The sequence below is a fragment of the Pelodiscus sinensis genome, chromosome 32 (genome assembly GCF_049634645.1).
Source record: "Pelodiscus sinensis isolate JC-2024 chromosome 32, ASM4963464v1, whole genome shotgun sequence".
In the NCBI taxonomy this organism is placed as follows: Eukaryota; Metazoa; Chordata; order Testudines; family Trionychidae; genus Pelodiscus; species Pelodiscus sinensis.
In genome coordinates, this window is record NC_134742.1 from 11,626,540 (window position 1) to 11,634,441 (window position 7,902).

Here is a 7,902-nt window from a genome sequence, read left to right on the forward strand (position 1 = left end):
GGAGAGTGGGGCCTAGTGGTTAGAGAGATGGGGTGTCAGAAACCCTGGGATCTCTCCCTAGCTCTGGGAGGAGAGCGGGGCCTAGTGGTTAGAGAGATGGGGTGTCAGAGACCCTGGGATCTCTCCCTAGCTCTGGGAAGAGAGCGGGGCCTAGTGGTTAGAGAGATGGGGTGTCAGAAACCCTGGGATCTCTCCCTAGCTCTGGGAGGAGAGCGGGGCCTAGTGGTTAGAGAGATGGGGTGTCAGAGACCCTGGGATCTCTCCCTAGCTCTGGGAAGAGAGCGGGGCCTAGTGGTTAGAGAGATGAGGTGTCAGAGACCCTGGGATCTCTCCATAGCTCTGGGAGGGGAGCTGGGTCTGGTGGGTTAAAGCAGGGGTGGGGGGAAGTGGGTTGCCAGACTTCCTGGCACCAGGGAGGTGTCCTCAAAAGCCCTCTGCCCAATTCACAGGCTCCCGTCCCCTTGCTGAGTCAGGGGCATGTCACGAACCAGGAGAGTCGAGTTCCTGGTTTCTGTCCTGCGACCAGCCCTCGTGCTGCGCAATCAAACCCAGAAGTGCTGACTCCGTGTGCTCTGCTGAAATCCACTGCACACCCTCCCCTTCCCGGAGCTAAGAATAGGCCTGAGTCCTGATCTTTCCCCCTGGGGGCTCTAACCACTAGACCCCACAGCCTTCCCAGAGCTGGGGATAGGACCCAGGAGGCCTGGCTGCCTGCTCTATCCTTTGATCCCCCTCCCAGACCTGGGGATGGAAGCCAGGAATGCAAACGCCCGCCCCAACCACTAGGTCCTACTGCCCTCCTGGTGCCTCCTTCCCCCTCCTAGATACATGGGGAAGGTTCGGTGACCTCCCCTGCCCTGCGCCCGGCTCGCTTCCCTGACTCAGAGATGTTGTAAGCGGGGAGAGGGGGGGAGCTTTTCCTCCTGACTTCCCTAGCAAGAGGCACCATCGTGCCAGGGCAGCCGTTTGGGGAGCACCCGCCGGTCCGGTTCTTCTGCTCCGCGGGCTGCTATAAACGTTGGCGGCTCCCAGCCAGCTTCTGCTGCCTGCCAGGCCCCTGCGTGCCTTGGAGACAGCACAGCGCCTGCCCCGTTGGGTCCTTCTGTCAGGTACATCGACCTGACCCCTAGCGGGGAATGGGGTGGTAGGGGGGAGGGGGGCCTCTGGGAGGGGTGTGGGGTTGGGAGCCTCGACTCCTGGGGTCTGTCCACAGCTCTGGGAAAGGAGCCAGGACCACTGGGTAGAGCAGGGGCAGGGAGTCAAGACTCCTGGGTTCTAGTCCCAGCTCTGAGCAGGTAGTGGGGACTAGTGAGTAGAGTCAGGATTCCTGGGCTCTCTGGGCAGGGAGTGGGGACTAGTGAGTAGAGTCAGGATTCCTGGGCAATCTGGGCAGGGAGTGGGGTCTAGTGGGTAGAACCACAGGGTGGGGCTCACAGCCAGGGCTCCTAGGAGTAGATTTGCCTCTTGGCTTTGATCTAGCCGCATGGCTAAGGCCCCCTGTGCCGACATGGGCTGCAGGGTTCTTCACGGCCTTGCCCGACCAGCGCTCCTGGTAGCTGTCCCAGCTAGTTTGTAGCTTGTGGGGGGCTGTTTCTGCCCCCCGCAAGCTGCCATCACCCCCGCTCTCCTTTGCAGCGTCACCCGGAGGAACGGATTTGCCGGCATCTCCCTGCACAAAGCTGCCGCTGAGCGGTGCACCTGGCCACGACAGCTAATCAGCAGGTGCGCCAAGTAATTAGGGGCTTTATCTGCCCCGTGGACAAAGGACGAGGTGGGTGGGGAGCGCGGAGGGGAGACGTACAGTCGGAGCTGGCCGGAAGGGACGAGGAATAGGAGCAGTGTTAGCGAGAGGTGGAGCCCACATGGATGGACGGCTGGAACGGCCGGCAGATGGACGCCCAGTTGGGTAGAGAGGAGGCGAGATGAACACAGCTGGGCACGGATTCAGCAGAGTGTAGGGTGATCAAAAAAGTGAACAGAGATTGAAGGACAGCTTGATCCGAGCTGAGATGGACGGAGATTGATGCACGGACAGCTGTCTGTCCCTGCTCCCGTCACGCCGACCGGGGATAGAGAGAGAGAAGGGAGGCTAGACAGACACATCAAATAGATCTGGGTGTGGCTGGACGGAAGGACAGCAGGATTGAAGGGAAGAGGGTGGATAGATTGGTGATGGATGTATGGAATGAGGGGTGGGGTGGGGGGCTAGCCAGATGGGTCTAGGAAAGGGAGGATGGCTACCTAGGTGTAAGGCAGTGTGGCTGGGCAGACGGAGCTAGGGGAGGTTACAAAGAAAGATGGGTGTAGGGCAGGGTGGCTCAGATACATGAAGCTAGGGCAGGTTAGATGAGGAGATGGGGGTAGGGCAGGGCGGGTAGATACATGGAGCTAGGGGAGGATAGGTAGGGAGATGGGAGTAGGGCAGGGTGGGTAGATACATGGAGCTAGGGGAGGTGAGATGGGGAGATGGGGCGGGGGTAGGGCAGGGTGGGTAGATACATGGAGCTAGGGGAGGTTAGGTGGGGAGATGGGGTAGGGCAGGGTGAGTAGATACATGGAGCTAGGGGAGGTTAGCTGGGGAGATGGGAGTAGGGCAGGGCGGGTAGATACATGGAGCCAGGGGAGGTTAGATGGAGAGATGCGGGTAGGGCAGGGTGGGTAAATACATGGAGCTAGGGGAGGTGAGATGGGGAGATGGGGGTAGGGCAGGGTGAGTAGATATATGGAGCTAGGGGAGGTTAGGTGGGGAGATGGGGTAGGGCAGGGTGGGTAGATACATGGAGCTAGGGGAGGTTAGCTGGGGAGATCGGGGTAGGGCAGGGTGAGTAGATACATGGAGCTAGGGGAGGTTAGGTGGGGAGATGGGGGTAGGGCAGGGTGGGTAGATACATGGAGCTAGGGGAGGTTAGGTGGGGAGATGGGGGTAGGGCAGGGTGGGTAGATACATGGAGCTAGGGGAGGTTAGATGGGGAGATGGGGGTAGGGCAGGGTGAGTAGATACATGGAGCTAGGGGAGGTTAGCTGGGGAGATCGGGGTAGGGCAGGGTGAGTAGATACATGGAGCTAGGGGAGGTTAGCTGGGGAGATGGTGGTAGGGCAGGGTGGGTAGATACATGGAGCTAGGGGAGGTTAGGTGGGGAGATGGGGGTAGGGCAGGGCGAGTAGATACATGGAGCTAGGGGAGGTTAGCTGGGGAGATGGTGGTAGGGCAGGGTGAGTAGATACATGGAGCTAGGGGAGGTTAGGTGGGGAGATGGGGGTAGGGCAGGGTGGGTAGATACATGGAGCTAGGGGAGGTTAGGTGGGGAGATGGGGTAGGGCAGGGTGGGTAGATACATGGAGCTAGGGGAGGTTAGCTGGGGAGATGGGGGTAGGGCAGGGTGGGTAGATACATGGAGCTAGGGGAGGTTAGCTGGGGAGATGGGGGTAGGGCAGGGTGAGTAGATACATGGAGCTAGGGGAGGTGAGATAGGGAGATGGGGGTAGGGCAGGGCGAGTAGATACATGGAGCTAGGGGAGGTGAGATGGGGAGATGGGGGTAGGGCAGGGTGAGTAGATACATGGAGCTAGGGGAGGTTAGCTGGGGAGACGGGGGTAGGGCAGGGTGAGTAGATACATGGAGCTAGGGGAGGCTAGCTGGGGAGATGGGGGTAGGGCAGGGTGAGTAGATACATGGAGCTAGGGGAGGCTAGCTGGGGAGATGGGGGTAGGGCAGGGTGGGTAGATACATGGAGCTAGGGGAGGTTAGCTGGGGAGATGGGGGTAGGGCAGGGTGGGTAGATACATGGAGCTAGGGGAGGTTAGCTGGGGAGATGGGGGTAGGGCAGGGTGGGTAGATACATGGAGCTAGGGGAGGTTAGCTGGGGAGATGGGGGTAGGGCAGGGTGGGTAGATACATGGAGCTAGGGGAGGTTAGGTGGGGAGATGGGGGTAGGGCAGGGTGGGTTGATACATGGAGCTAGGGGAGGTTAGGTGGGGAGATGGGGGTAGGGCAGGGTGGGTAGATACATGGAGCTAGGGGAGGTTAGCTGGGGAGATGGGGGTAGGGCAGGGTGGGTAGATACATGGAGCTAGGGGAGGTGAGATGGGGAGATGGGGGTAGGGCAGGGTGGGTAGATACATGGAGCTAGGGGAGGTGAGATGGGGAGATGGGGGTAGGGCAGGGTGGGTAGATACATGGAGCTAGGGGAGGTTAGGTGGGGAGATGGGGTAGGGCAGGGTGGGTAGATACATGGAGCTAGGGGAGGTGAGATGGGGAGACGGGGGTAGGGCAGGGTGAGTAGATACATGGAGCTAGGGGAGGTGAGATGGGGAGATGGGGGTAGGGCAGGGTGGGTAGATACATGGAGCTAGGGGAGGTTAGCTGGGGAGATGGGGGTAGGGCAGGGTGGCTGGCTAGGACGGTGGATAGCTGGTGCCAGGGGAGGTGGATTGGCTGTTATGGGGTTCCTGGCCATGGTGCTGTCTCCACCCAGAAGGGCAGGCGAGGTCCCCGCTGTTAACCTTCTCCCCTTCTTACCTCTCCAGGCACCGTGCCCCACAGTGAGGCCGCAGCATGTCCAGCCCCCGCCCGCGCCCTGACCCTCCGGAGAAGCCCGCGCCCGGGGTCCCCCGGATACCGAGGCCCGACGACCCGCTGACCCCGGTGCCGCCCCAGCCTTGGCCGGAAGGACCCCCCCAGCCTCCCCACCCTCTGCCGCGGGGGCCGCTCGTGCCGGGGAAGCCCTGGCCGGCAGGGCCGGCGGTGCCACCTCAGCCCGGGTCTCCGGCCGGCCCGTCGCAGCCTCCGCGACCTGAGGATCCTTGGCCGCTGCCCATGCAGCCGAAGCCCCCCAAGCCGCCGCTGCCCGACGACCCGTACCCGCCTGGGCCTGGCCTGCCCCTCGCCCCCTGGCCCCCGCTGCCTGAGTGGGACGATTCAGAGAAGCCCCCCCAGCAACCCCCAAAGGCTGATTAGCGTCCCCTTCTGCCCAGACCCCTCGCGCGCTTCCGGGGGGCCTCGTCCCTTCCCAGCCCACAGCCGCCCTCCTGCCAGGCCTCGCCCCACACGGCAGCCCCGTCCCTCTGCGCCCGGTCTCTGCAAGCCCAGCAGGGCCCCCGGGGGGTCCGAAGAGGCTGGGTGCCCCAGGGAGGGGCCTGGGTGAAGCTCGAGTTTTGGAGGCGATGGGCCAGAACTGAGGTGAGCTCCAGTGCTCTGGTGAAGTGTTCGTCCGTCTCCCTTGCCCCCCATGGACTTGTCTGTCTGTCCCTCTGTCTCCATAGATACTGTCTTTCCTATCTATCTATCTATCCCACATCCACCCCCTCTGCCTGTCTGTCTGTCTGTCCCCATCCACCCCCTCTGTATGTCTGTCTGTCCCGATCCACCCCCTCTGTATGTCTGTCTATTTATCCCCATCCACCCCCTCTGTATGTCTGTCTATTTATCCCCATCCACTCCCTCTGTCTGTCTGTCTGTCCCCATCCACCCCCTCGGTCTGTCTGTCTGTCCCCATCCACCCCCTCTGTATGTCTGTCTATTTATCCCCATCCACCCCCTCGGTCTGTCTGTCTGTCCCCATCCACCCCCTCTGTATGTCTGTCTATTTATCCCCATCCACCCCCTTGGTCTGTCTGTCTGTCCCCATCCACCCCCTCTGTATGTCTGTCTGTCCCCATCCACCCCCTCTGTATGTCTGTCTATTTATCCCCATCCACCCCCTTGGTCTGTCTGTCTGTCTCCATCCACCCCCTCTGTATGTCTGTCTATTTATCCCCATCCACCCCCTCTGTATGTCTGTCTATTTATCCCCATCCACCCCCTTGGTCTGTCTGTCTGTCCCCATCCACCCCCTCTGTATGTCTGTCTGTCCGTCCCCATCCACTCCCTCTGTATATGTCTATTTATCCCCATCCACCCCCTCTGTCTATCCATCCCCATCTACCCCCTTTGTCTGTCTTCTTTACTTATCCCCATCCACCCCCTCTGTCTGTCTGTCTGTCTGTCTGTCTAATCTCCCCCGTCAGTGCATCTGCCCTCACCTCACCGGGACTGGTGTTTGTTCCTTCCTCTCCCCTGTATCTTCCACACCCTTGCCTCACCCCTCCAGCTATGGGGCCCATGTGACCGTGGGGCATCACAGTCGTGCCCACTGGGGTGAGCCGCCCGCCGCCGGAGAGCAAAGCTGTCTCATGACCGGGAGGGCCCAGTTTCCCTTGTGGTGTTTGAAATAAACTCTCATTAAAGTGTTTGCCTGAGAATTGCGCTACCTGGTCCGTGTAATTCCGGCACCGGAAAGAGGAGCATGGTGGGGCCGGCATGTTGGCTGGAAGCAAGTGGCGCCTAGTGGTTAGAGCAGGCTGGGATCCAGCGTTACTGAGTCCTAACTATCTTTGAGAAGGCAGTGTGTGTGTGTGTGTGTGTGTGTGTGTGTGTGTGTGTGTGTGTGTGTGTGTAAGTAATCCTTCTGTTAGGCCGAGTTAATAGCAGCAAGGGCTGGGTTCAGTACCTAGGGGTCCCCTCCCAACAACGTCATACAACACCGGCTCGAGCCCCGACTCAGTGACCTGGGAAATCTTACGCACACCCCTGGGTGCCTCAAAGAGGCAATTCTTCCCCTCTCGCAAGCACAGAGCCTCGGTATAGCAGCAAATCTTTAATAACATGAGGTAATTGACATCAGCATTAAACTGGGAAAACACCACGGCTGTGTCTACACTGGCGGGATCTTGCGCCAAAGCAGCCGCTCTTGTGCAAAAACTTGCTGCCGGTCTACACTGGCCGCGTGTTCTTGCACAAGTAAACTGACGTTTTAATGTATAAAATCAGGGCTTCTCGTGCAAGAACTCTGATGCTCCCACTCAGGAAGAAGCCCTCTTGCACAAGAGCTCTTCCAGAAGAGGCCAGTGTAGACGGGCAACATGAATTTCTTGCGCAAGAAAGCCCGATGGTTAAAATGGCCATCAGAGCTTTCTTGTGCAAGAGAGCGTCCACACTGGCACGGATGCTCTTGTGCAAAAGCACATGCCAGTGTAGACGTGCTCTTGTGGAAGAGTTTTTGCGCAAGAAGTGGCCAGTGTAGACGTAGCCTTAGGGTATGTCTACGCAGCAAAGTTATTTCGAAATAGCAGCCATTATTTCGAAATAACTTTACCAGCGTCTACACAGCCAAGCCGCTATTTCGAAATTAAATCGAAATAGCGGAGGGCTTTATTTCGAAATCGGTAAACCCCATTCCACGAGGATTGCTATTTCGAAATAAGCGCTGTGTAGACGCTTATTTCGAAATAGGGGGCCTCCAGCCTTTCCCAGGGTGCCCTGGTGGCCACTCTGGGCACAACCAAGAAAACTCCTCTCCCTCCCACCCTCCCTGGAGCCCTTAAAGGGGTAGACTGACCACAGTGCCTGTGCCGGCTCCAAGCCTGCCAGCCCAGAGCCAGCAGTCGCTGCCCCGATCCAGTGACCCCAGCATGAGCCAGGCAGCCAGTGCCAGCCAGCCTTCCATTGCCCCCAGGACGAGTCTGCCAGCTCCCAGAAGCCTGCCAGGGGCCGGAAAAGGCAGGCATCTGCCTAGTCCAATGCGGAGATCAGGGATCTAAATCATTCCTCCAACGTCCATGATCTCCGCACTAAACGGACGCAACCGTCTACAGGCAGACGGCTGCCAGCCTGGCCACCAAAGGCCACATGCAAACCCAGGAGCAGGTTTGCATGAAAATAAAGAAGCTGCGGCAAGTGTATGCCTGGACCACATGGGGGAAGCTCCCAACTCATCGACTCATCGACTCAAAGGTCAGAAGGGACCATTATGATCATCTAGTCTGACCCCCTGCACAGTGCAGGCCACAGAATCTCACCCACCCCTCCTAGAATAATCCTCTCCCCTATAGCTCAGATATTGAAGCCTTCAAATACTTTGAAGA

At 59.3% G+C, this 7,902-nt stretch overlaps 1 long non-coding RNA gene across 1 annotated transcript; it reads left to right on the forward strand.

The window, feature by feature from the left end:
• The first annotated feature begins 894 nt into the window (after positions 1-894).
• Positions 895-5,848, forward strand: LOC142823128 (uncharacterized). The gene is made up of 3 exons (XR_012898450.1): positions 895-1,109; positions 1,636-1,722; positions 4,528-5,848. It is a non-coding gene; the product is annotated as an uncharacterized LOC142823128 (long non-coding RNA).
• The last annotated feature ends 2,054 nt before the right edge of the window (positions 5,849-7,902 follow it).